This window comes from Helianthus annuus, chromosome 3 (genome assembly GCF_002127325.2).
Source record: "Helianthus annuus cultivar XRQ/B chromosome 3, HanXRQr2.0-SUNRISE, whole genome shotgun sequence".
Classification (NCBI taxonomy): Eukaryota; Viridiplantae; Streptophyta; class Magnoliopsida; order Asterales; family Asteraceae; genus Helianthus; species Helianthus annuus.
Window position 1 is genome coordinate 105834023 of NC_035435.2, and position 13249 is coordinate 105847271.

Here is a 13249-nt window from a genome sequence, read left to right on the forward strand (position 1 = left end):
GTGCTAAGTCATCATGGATACCGAGTTCTATAACGCGTTTGCAACACCGTCTGGTCCAGCTGCTATTGTTCAAGCAATGAGTTTAGAAAACAAGACGGGAACCACCCAAAAGCCCCCTAAATTGACGAGTATCGAAGAATACTATGGGTGGAAAGACAGATTTGAGAACTGGGTTCAGGCAAACCATCTTAGGTCATGGGAATGCATACTAAAGAAATACGTGTTGCCTCGAACAGATTTGCAGGTTCTTAAAGAGTTATCAGAATTCACAGATCAAGAACGGGTTATGTACAAAGCCGAAAAGATGATGATCAGTTTGCTACAACAAGCCATCAAGGAAGACATCTTCATTCTGCTACAGCATGACAAAACTGCTAAGTCAATCTGGGATGCTCTTCGTGTAAAGTTTGAGGGTAGTGAGAACATGATAAAGAGCAAGAAGGCGCTACTAAAGAAAGAGTTTGATCTGTTCAGTAGCTTGCCGGGAGAGTATACGAAGAAGCTGATTAAACGCTACTGCCACTTAGTGCGATCGATGTCGATGTTGAGTATTACCAAAGATCGTGAAGAGTGGGTAGATAAGCTTGCTGATGCGTTACCACAGAATGAGTAGGGAACGTATTTGATGATTCTGAAGAATACGGGTGTTTATGATGGGCTAACGATTTCTCAGTTTATCGAAAAGATTGAAAGTCAGGATTTGGAACAGCAGAAGATCGCTAGGATGAACAGTCCGAGTGGTCAACAGGACGTGAAAATGTACAACAAAGGTAGTATTCCAGTTCCAGAAGCTGAGAGAAGTCCGAAAATGCAAACTACATTCAGTGCTGGGGATTCATCAGAAAAAGTTGATCAGGGATCAAACAAAAGCAGTAGTGGATTTTCATCATTTCCGAGTGTCAATCCTAAAGAGTCAAATACAAGCTTTCAGTCTCAAAGCACAAAGACAGGAAATGGTTACGTGATTCAGTGCAACATCGCTCTAAATCTTCCAGAAGGCCAAAGTTTTTCGGAAGAAACTGCTAAAGACCATACGGCATTACTTGGTTCAGTGTTGCTCTCATATGAAGGTCTTGTTGCTGGACGGATCGGGAATCCTATGCTCACAAAGGAGGATTACGATCAAATAGACGCTGAAGAGATGGAATTAATGGATATCAAATGGTGTCTAGCTAGTGTTCTTAGGCGTGCTGAAAAGTTCAAGACTATTATCGGGAGAAATGACTTTCTTGATGCTCATGTATCTACTTTAGGTTTTGATAAATCTAAAGTTACTTGTTTTCGATGCAGGGAGAAAGGCCATTTCAAGCGAGAGTGCAAGAACAGGGAAGCTAGTGGTGCTCAGAATCCATTTGGAAAAGATGATTACTACCGGAAAGCCATTTATCAGCAGGTTGGTCAATCACAAGATTCACAAACGGCTCATGGTAGGAAGATTGAGGATTCAAAAAGAGCATGTTTAGTAGATTTCAATTGGAGCAACTACATATCTCCTGATAGCAAAGCCTGTTTAATAGATCAAGATGATGAACAACTACCTGAAGGCTTCAGCTGGGATATGTTTATTGATGAAAAGGGAGGATCCAAGGCTTTCATCGCAAAGATTGTCAAAGAACCAGACATGTTTGCCACATGGATGAAGTCGATTGGTGAAACTGTGAAAAGGGTGGAGGAAAAGTCTGTTGTTTCTGATGAAAGCTCAGAAAGTGCTGATGAAAGTTCACAGAGCTCAGATGAGAGTGTGCAAAATGATATTACTTCAGAAAAAGAAGTTGTATTTGATCAAACACCGTCAGATTCTGGTTTATCAGATGCTGATTCTCAAAATTCTGTACAGTTTAATCAGTCACCAGTTGATAGTATCAGTGATGATGAGGAAGAAACATATAAATGTTGCTAAATCTCATCTATCTCCTGAAAGTTTTCATTTCTATTTTGCAGATCGCATGGAGAAACTGAAGGAGAAACGAGCTGCTAAAAACAACAAATGAAATCTGAAGATGTTGTTCAAAAAGATAGTGTTGAAAGTGTTGCTGAGAAGAATGTTGAGAGTGAGCAGGTGAAAGAAGAAGAAAAGGTGATTGAGACAGAAAAAGTGATAGAAGTGGTGAAAACAATCGAAGTTGAGAAGATTGTTGAAGTTGTCAAGCCTTCCACAAAGTGTTTGGAAGTATGCAAGGAATGTGCAACAAAAGATGACATAATAGCTGAGTATGAGAAGAAGAAGGAGCAGTTGCTGTTCAACCTCAACTGTGTGAAAGAATCTTATGATGTCTTGAACAAAACAGTAACTGGTCTCCAAAAGACAAACTCAGAAAGAGAACAAGCACTAACGATGATGAATGCAGTCATGATGACAAAGCAGAAAGCTATCAACTTTTACATCGAAGAAAGTGCTAAGTGGAAGCAAGAGTTGGAGACAGAAATAATCGAGAATGAGAGAATTAGACGTTTGTTACAAAGTTATTCTAGTTCTGATTATCTCATTGATCGTATTTACCCAACTGTTGCAGGTATGGAAGCTTTTCAAGATGAGAAGCCAAAGAAGAAAAAGGATACTGGTAAGAAACCGACTGTTAGCTATAACAAGTGTCCGCCTCCGATTTGGGAAGGATATTCTCCTAGAAAACCAAACGAGGAGCAACTTGCAAAAGCAGTCAATATAAAGCTAAAAACCGACACAACTGATGAATTACCAGAAAACATTGACGTCACGTTTACCTCGTCTGACACTAATCATGAGTCTGAGTTAATCAAAAAGGTGGTCGATCAGGTGTTGGATACTGATGAGGAGTCTGAGTCAAAGTCTGAGTCTGGAGGGTTAAATTCGTCAGTCAACAGTCAAAAGTCGTCGGTTAAACGGTCTTACAGTAAAGAACTTTTTTTATCAAAAGCAAATTTGGATGATGAAGCAGTTGAAGTCGCATACACTTTAAATGATTCTGACAAATTATACTCTGACAAAAAGTTTCCAATAAGAAGTGTTCATTTTGAATCGATCAAAAAGGTTTTCAAAATGACAGAAATTAATATTTCTGAAATAAAAGATTTAAATCTTACTGGAAAACCTAAAAAATACACTTCAAGAGTCCAACAACGTTTAAACAAGAAAAAAAGTTTCAATTCTGGTTCTGGTTTTCAAAAGAAATCAAACCAAAATGGTAAACTCAAAAAGAAAGGTCTTGGTTATATTGCACCAGAAAATTATAAAAATGAGAAAAATTCTAAAACAAAAACAGAATTTGTTTCAGGTGGAAGTTCTGAAGATGGACAGAAGAAACCGTTCTGGAGACAGACAAATCAGGAGTTTCTTGCTGAAAAGAGAAGGAATGGAACGGGAATGTTTCATCCCAAAGAGACTCGAACATGTTTCAAATGCAATGAAGTTGGTCACATTGCATGGAATTGCCCAAAGAATATCAAGAAAAAACAGGCAGTTTCTGAGAAATTGAAACAAAAAGTTGTTGATGTTGAATCACCAACTAAAAACTTCAAAGTTTTTGAAAATTCTATTCCTGAAGTTGGTGAATGTTCTAAAAATGTTTACAAACAGAAAGTTGAGAACAACCAAGTGTGGGTTGTTAAAAAGGTTAGTGAAAAAGTCGGCGATGAATCCGGTTCCACAAAGCCAGAAGAGCCACAAGGTGAGGTAAAAATTTTAGTAAATGATGATGATTTTCCATCACTGAAATTTGAAGAAGTTAAAAAGAAAGTTGGCAAGGTTGATATCTCGAATCGGTTTTATACAGAGAAAACTAAGTTTGATGTCGAGAAAACATTCAATGGGAATGTAAAGAAAATTTTTGGGAAAATGTTGAACGGGAAAGCAAAAGGGGTTAAAGATTTTTATGCAACTAAAAAGGCAACATACAACCCCACTGCACAAGAATTGAAAACCATCAAGTCTGAAAAGACTTGGATGGAAGGCTGTTTCCCATAATAGTCTTAGGACTATGCCGGAGATCCCAAGTTTATATCGTGGATCAGGAATCGGCATCATTCATGTTTTATGAAGTTGAATGAATTTGAAAAATGTTTGAATTTTACAGGTGAAAGGACTACGCCGGAGCTTCCAAGTTGGTAAGTGCGAAGCAGGACTCGGCATCCTGTTTGGTAAATGTAGACGTAACATTCCTACAGTGGGTAATTGTTCAGATATACCTACAAGTGGTATTGTTTGTGATTCTACATGTGCTTATTCTTTACAAGTGGTACATAAGTTACTTGAGTGCAAAACAGTAAATCAGGGACATTAATTTGTACTTGATTTACTACACATGATAAAAAACTGACAAGATGATGAACCATATCCCCGTACTTAACAAGTGGTAAACTTACAAGTGGTAAAAACAAACTCATTTTCCGGAAAAATTATTTTAATTAAAACAAACTTAAGTGTTTTGAGATCTAAATGAGAAAATGGTTTGTGAAAGGGGGAGTTCTGATTGTTTATGCGCTAGTGAATGGCGAATTGATGTGATTCGATGTCAGTTGTCAAGTTTTTGTATAGTTTGTTTTGAATTTTGCTTCAAGTGGGTCAAGAGCTTAGTTTGTTTTCAAATTTTTCGTTAATGTGTTTGCATTTTAGGGGTAGTAGAAAATTTTCAGAAAATCCAAAAACATTAGAAAATTTGATAAAGCCAAAAACATTGAAAAATCAAAAATGCGTTTTGTTGTGAATAGAGGAGATGGCTGTCACAACATGCTAAAGACTTGAAATGTAAAATTGTGATAAACAATCTCATTGCAGATGTGTCAGTAGGTTTTTACACACTTAGTAAATTGTGACGAGATATAAACCTAAAAATCAAACTTGCTTATTCTGTGGGTTAACAACATCTTGGATATATAGGTAACCCCTGAAATCTTGTTTGAAAGGTCCCTTATTCTGAGATACTAGGTCTTTATGCTCAGGGATATCTGGGGTATTATCCCGGGACTTCTGCTGTATGGAAGTACTGACCTAGTCCCCGGATAATGCTTTCTGCATATGCTTGAAACATAGCATCGCCCTCAGCAAGCTGATCAAACAATAAAATTGATAGTCGCTGCTGTTGTAATCAAAAGATCCTCTAAAGGGGACACACCGAAAAGTCGAAGCCGTCATCTCTTTGCGTATACGGAAGTATCGACCTGAGCTCTCACGGCCCTCGCATCTAACCCCTATACAGATATCATCTGTGGTATACTCACCTGTAAGACTAAATATTGGGATCTGGATACGGGAGTATATTCAAGAAGTAGGACACACGAATAAGTTCAAGAGCTTAAATCATTAACATCGTATCTCGGATCAATTGAACTTTGTGTGAAAATTTAAGTGGATCAATATACTGACAATCTAGATGAATTGTTTAGAACTTAAAATGTAATGCAGCTTAACGGTGTTGGTGACATGTCTCATAAGCTGATGTGATCCTCTTACACGAACTCTCAAAAATATTGTTTGTAAATATTTTCATTTCTGCATCTTGTTGTTTCTACATTTGGTGTCAGTCTTTGTCTTTACAAGTGGTGTCATTTACTTTCTTTCAGAAAATTCAAAAAGATTTTGTGTGTGTTTTAGCATAAACTTTTGAAAAAGTCAAAAAGATTTTCGACAACTGATGTCGGAAAGCTGATTTTCAAAATTTCAAGTGCTAAACATGATGACATTGTTGTGAGGGGGAGTGTGTCTTAACTGTTAAAATATGTTTTTAAAATCAACAAGTGGTTCATCATGTGTTTGTGATCTGAGGGAGAGTGATTGTTGGTGCATACGTTTATGAGAGGGTGTCGTCTGATTATTTCAGAGTGTTGGTACATATGTTTATACTTAAATTGTTAAAATCTTACTTCTGGGATAAGAATGTGCAGGTATAGCCAGGTTTCGATCTTGGACCTAAAGATAAAGAGCCAGGTTACAATACCTAAGGACTCTGATTGAAGAAAGCCAAGTTTCGATGTAACATTCCTATTTTTATCATATAAAAATTTTAGGTTTGATTAAATTTATTAACCACTAGTAACTAGTAACTAGTTTATTTTTAATATAAATATTCAACCCAAATAGTTTTAAACACTATTTTATATATAGTTGGTTGAAATATTAATTAATTGGCTTGTATATGGTTGACCTTTCTAATAAAAGTATATAAAAACTTATATTATTAGACAGATGGATTACGGGTAAGCTGACCGTTAAAAATATAAAATACCTAGACAGGCCTAGGAACCATACAAAGATTAAATTATAAAAATATATTGTATTTTGAACCTACTCTGTTCTTAATAAAACTTAGACCAAAATGTAGACAAAAAATATTCTGGTTCTAATGACATATTTATTATTTTATAAAACATCATATTTTAGAAGTTATACGCGCCAAATAAGTGAAGCAATTGAATTAATTATAATATATAAATAAAATAAATAATAATAAAAAACAAAGATCTACGTATAATAATAAAATAATAATAAAAGAATTTAAAACTACATTTAATTGAAAAGAGAAATGGTGCACGTGTGATGGTGTGCTGTGTACTGCATGGAATACGTGGAAAGCAAATAGGTTAAATGGAACCTTTCTTTTAGTGTAACCTTCAAGCTTAACTTTCAAACATACAGTATAAATAGGATGCTAGTATATGCTTTTAAAGTTGTCCTCTCCTTCAAAATTTCGCCCAGTCTCTCTTTCTATATATATATTTAGTATTTACACCATAATAATAATAATAATGCCATGCTCTGTTTTAAGTATTGTAACTCCCGATCACCGCTACCCTTTCCGATTGATCTGAGCCTCATAACATATGTAAGGGCTCTGCCCGACTAAGTTGTTGGGATTCGATCTCGGAACATCGGGACAAGGTTGAATTAGGGGTACTATACTTACCACGAGTGCATTATATATTTTTAATAGCCCAAAAGTTACACCCAAAATTTATATCAGGAGATTTTCTAGTTAAACCCTAAAGTTACACAGTGGGTCCATTCTCTTTTCTCACTATTTTATTTCCTTTTTGTGAGTTACCCAAAACTATCATTTATTATTCTATTTTAAAAGCAACTCTCATCAAAAGTCATACCTATTATTTTATTTACTCAAAAGGAAACCCTAGTTAAGACACCCAAGTAATTCTGCACAACTCCTAAAATTTTCAGAATACTCAGAATCAGGATCAGGGCCCCTAAAACCCAATGGGGATATTCCCTACTCGATGATTATCCACATATATTACTAAAAAAATAAATTCTGTCGACTCAACTGAACACCAAACACACGCGGCAACCATACGAAAAAAGTAGGCCGTCGCGTCACGCGGCGCCCCCCAGGGGACCCCTCGCGTCACGCGAGGGGGTCAAATTTCGGCTATAAATAGCTTGGTTCACAAGTTGTTCATCTGTGTCAAAATGAATTCACAAAAGTGAATTCTTATCACTCAAAATTTAGATTTAAGATATCGGGGTGCTGCTACGATACCGGGTATTAACTCGATCGCTGCTACGATTCAATATCCGATCGACTGAAACTATCCAACAGGATGTTTAAGTGTTATCCTTTATCATTAATCGTGATTCCGACAGGATGTTTGAGTGCCGCCCAAACTCGGGGTAGACTCTGTCATTCGTTGTGAATCCGATGGATGTTTAAGTGATTACACTTTGTCATACGTTGTGAGGGTTTTAATCTCGTGAGTTATCGTAAAAGCTGTATTAGTTACTTACCTAGTTCGTGTGCACTAGGTTACAAGGCTAATCAATAGGCTAAGCCCTGTCTGTATAAATCTGCAATATATCAAGGCTTATCTGTAGACTAAACTTTGCCCGTATGAATCTGCATGCTTATAATGTGAGTCATTCTCTTTTTATCAACTGTTTACAATACTCCAAGGTTATAATTACAGGGACTAAGTCGTGGATATCTTGCATCACTGGCTAGTGGGGTATTGTGCATGTTACTAATTTGCTCCCAGTTGGGTTCATTGACCTACTAGGGATAATCATCACTATTGGGGTTCATTGACCTAATAGTGGTATGACCATCGTCACCATTGTGACCTGTCACCATTGTGACACATGAACCATTATAATCGCTCACTATCTGGGTTCATTGACCTAATAGTGGTATGACCATCGTCACCATTGTGAGCTGTCACCATTGTGACACAGTGCCAGATAAAAATAAGATACTGCCATTGTAATCGCTCTTATGCTGTAATTTATAACTATGAGTCATTTTATAAAACCTGAATGAACTCACTCAGTATTTCCCGCTGACAAAACCTTTTTAAAACGCGTTTAAGGTAATTACAGTATATTGGAGTAAGAATTGGATCAGGCACTGAAGGCATCAAGAAGTGGCTTATTTTATTAATTAAATCAAATTACGAAATATCATTTTTATTAAAGCTACCTTTGTAAAACATGGGTTTATCCCATCTATTTAATAAAAAAAAAAATCCGGTGTTTTAAAACTCTGATATTTTTCCTAACTCAAGGTCCTGATGAAATTTTCCGCTGCAATGTTTTTCAAAATAATCACCGGTACCACTGGGCTGCTCGCGGTGCCCGATTCCGTCCAGGATAGGGTCGGGGGCCGTAACTGTAAAAGGTGGTATCAGAGCTAAGCCACTGCTTTAAGCCTGTAAGTGTTGTGATAATAATACTTAAGCTTAAATAAAAGAGTTAGGAGATTGCTATTAACTGGTAGCACATCTGATAGCATTTAGACTTGAACATAAGAAAAGATGCCTTAGTATAAGCTAAGCCACTTGTTTAAAGCGATTTGGTGTTATAATAATACCTAAGTTTAAACGGAAAATTAGAAACTTAACATTATCTGGTAGCACTCAGGATGATATTTAGACTTGAACTTAAGAATTTTGCCTTAATATAAACTTCAAGATAAAATTTCTTATATAAGTATAATGTAATGGATATTGGTATGCCATAAGAACGACGATTAGCAGGCAATAGCACTTAATTGCTATTTATTCTTGTTTATTGATATTACTTAATCCAGAATAAAGATATGTATGGAAATAGAAATTTCCTTGATTCTGGATAAAAGCCCTAATAAAAGAGGCACTTTTAAAATCATTGAAAAGATACTATTTATGGGAAATAGAAAATTTTCTCCGGCAAAACTGGGTATAGAGTAGCAGACTCTCCAGCTTGTCCGGATATACTGAGATTACATCTCCGGCGCGAACCGGACAAGACGGGGTACATAGTATGCCAAACAAGTGACAAATTTCCCTAACTAATATCATAATTTGATATCTGATTTGTTTTTGGAAATATGAATCTGTTAAATACATTGACCTGATAAATGGTATGTTTATTTCAGCAAATGAAATATGTGATTATATAGATAGGTATATCTATAAGGAAATCCAAAAACCATAAGGATTGACAATTTGAAATAAAGCACAAGCATCTGTGTCTAGATTTCTTTATCAGGAATCTCTTTTCCAGTATCAAACATTATTTTGTTTGATCATTTACCTCGTAACTCGTACAATGAAAACCCTTTAAAGTTGGGATATCATCGAAAGTATAAGAATTTCCAATACATTACCATAAACTATTAACGCAAGTAAGAAGCATATAAAGTTGTGCTAATACACAAGAAAACACATGAAACTTAAATTATACGTCCACAAAGGTCAAAGTATATCACATACGACTTCCAAGGCAAGACCTTTGAAAAATATAAATTAGGCACAATGACACCAATGCTAATTCCGTCAATAGAAAAACTACTAATAAAAAAGAAGCACTTTGCCATATGATCCTACAACCGACATAAATCTCGCTGAGGTACATTGTAATAAGATTTCATTGTCGGTGCACAGTCTAATTAGAGTCATAATTATTATCACTGCAAAAGGAGTCATATACCTTTGCAAATTCCCTATTTTATTTTATTCAACATTCCCTGGTAATGTCACTTAAACAACAGTTATCACACGAAATTCCAGATAAAGTTTTTATATTTCTTTTCGTTGAAATTCTGACTTCTGCATATAATAAGTTGACTTTCGCATCTCTACTTCCTCTAATAGTCATCATATCATGAGGATTTCTTTCATAGTAGCGAATATTGATCTATTTCATTCCTTGGTAAATCCACACGTTACACATACTCTGTTTGTTGCGCATATGATTCGCTTGCTTTATGAAGACCACTGGAGGGCTTCATTCCGATTTATCAAAACTCAAATATCATTTCGCTTTTTGCACTATGAATCGCATTATTGTAAAACAGTGACTCTTTATCAAGTTAATGAATTTTGTTAAACCATTGAGGTAAAGAATTTATATTATATATATATATAAAATTTATTGAGATATACTCTCATTTAAGTATATATTTAAGTTATTTATTATTAATAATTTTAATTTTTTAGTAATAAATAACAGAAGTGTTAGTATTATTTTTAAATACTAGGGTTATTGTCAGGGGCAGGTATTGGGTAGCCTAGCCTTAGTTAGGCATGGACTGGCCACCTATGCTTAAACAAGGCAGCACTAACCAATATCCAACCATGATAATAACTATTTAAATTAAGTCATCATACCTATTTAGTAAATTTTAATTATAAATATACCTTGTACTGTAAAGAGAAAACATATTTCATAAAACAACAACAAAAATTAGAGGGACGAATAAAATTATATAAAATTGTGTATCACATGTTTTGTGCTAACTATGTACCAAACACTCTGGCAAGAAAAATAACCATATAAGAATAATATAGTAGTCATCAACTACGTTGGGTTAGGAGAACATTGTAATATAAAAAAAAATAGTCCCCGTTTTCACTTATTTACAACATTTTTAAATACATTTCATAATGTTATATAGTTTCAAAATGAAAATAAGTAATCACATAGAATAAACCCATTAAGTGTATATATTTACAAAATATTTTACAAACACTTTTGTACAATAAATATTTTTACCCCTTTTATTTACAACTTTCATTTAACATTATAAATAATAATGATATATATTACAAAATAGTAATACTAAAATATTTTGTAATATAATAACTTCATTGCGGTGTTTTGTAATATATATTACATAGTAAATATAAGTTATTTTACATTGTATAGTAAAATACTAAAATAATATTTATTTCAAAGTGGTGACCATTTACATATAGTAAAAATGCGTAACAAATAATATGTATTACATTTGCTTTACAAATATACTATAATGATTAGTCATGCCAAAACAACTTAGAACTCTAAACAATAACACACTAACTTTTTTGTCTTCTTGTGTATCTTTGCAAATTCACTCATCTCAGCACATTGATTTTTCATACTTCAAATCATTTTTCATGCTTTCATTTCAATTGGCACCTGTCAATTTCTAAGTCTTCCTCAGTTGCTAATCAAAGTAAGCTTTCTTTTGACAAAAATTTTATTGATTCTAAAAAGTCCTTCACATTCATATTTCAATATCTTTTAATCATATATCTTTTGGCTTGAACCTAGTCACTTTGGAAATTATACCATTCCATCTTATTCATTTGTCATCGATTTCTTGAACTAATTCAGTTGAACCATTAAATCCTACTTATAGTAGAACTCGTATTCACAAAATTTAATATTTTTCATCTATCTTAATATTATTTTTATTAAAATATGACATAAGTCTAAAAGAAATATCGTAATCCGAATCTCGAGGACGAGATTTAAAACAAGGTGGGGAGGATGTAACATTCCTATTTTTATCATATAAAAATTTTAGGTTTGATTAAATTTATTAACAACTAGTAACTAGTAACTAGTTTATTTTTAATATAAATATTCAACCCAAACAGTTTTAAGCACTATTTTATATATAGTTGGTTGAAATATTAATTAATTGGCTTGTATATGGTTGACCTTTCTAATAAAAGTATATAAAAACTTATATTATTAGACAGATGGATTACGGGTAAGCTGACCGTTAAAAATATGAAATACCTAGACAGGCCTAGGAACCATACAAAGATTAAATTATAAAAATATATTGTATTTTGAACCTACTCTGTTCTTAATAAAACTTAGACCCAAATGTAGACAAAAATATTCTGGTTCTAATGACATATTTATTATTTTATAAAACATAATATATAAATAAAATAATAATAATAATAAACAAAGATCTACGTATAATAATAAAATAATAATAAAAGAATTTAAAACTACATTTAATTGAAAAGAGAAATGGTGCACGTGTGATGGTGTGCTGTGTACTGCATGGAATACGTGGAAAGCAAATAGGTTAAATGGAACCTTTCTTTTAGTGTAACCTTCAAGCTTAAGTTTGAAACATACAGTATAAATAGGATGCTAGTGTATGCTTTTAAAGTTGTCCTCTCCTTCAAAATTTCGCCCAGTCTCTCTTTCTATATATATATTTAGTATTTACACCATAATAATAATAATAATAATGCCATGCTCTGTTTTAAGTATTGTAACTCCCGATCACCGCTACCCTTTCCGATTGATCTGAGCCTCATAACATATGTAAGGGCTCTGCCTGACTAAGTTGCTGGGATTCGATCTCGGAACATCGGGACAAGGTTGAATTAGGGGTACTATACTTACCACGAGTGTATTATATATTTTTAATAGCCCAAAAGTTACACCCAAAATTTATATCAGGAGATTTTCTAGTTAAACCCTAAAGTTACACAGTGCGTCCATTCTCTTTTCTCACTATTTTATTTTCTTTTTGTGAGTTACCCAAAACTATCATTTATTATTCTATTTTAAAAACAACTCTCATCAAAAGTCATACCTATTATTTTATTTACTCAAAAGGAAACCCTAGTTAAGACACCCAAGTAATTCTGCACAACTCCTAAAATTTTCAGAATACTCAGAATCAGGATCAGGGCCCCTAAAACCCAAGGGGGATATTCCCTACTCGATGATTATCCACATATATTACTAAAAAAATAAACTCTGTCGACTCAACTGAACACCAAACACACGCGACAACCATACGAAATAAGTAGGCCGTCACGTCACGCGGCGCCCCCTAGGGGACCCCTCGCGTCACGCGAGGGGGTCAAATTTCGGCTATAAATAGCTTGGTTCACAAGCTGTTCATCTGTGTCAAAATGAATTCACAAAAGTGAATTCTTATCACTCAAAATTTAGATTTAAGATATCGGGGTGCTGCTACGATACTGGGTATTAACTCGATCGCTGCTACGATTCAATATCCGATCGACTGAAACTATCCAACAGGATGTTTAA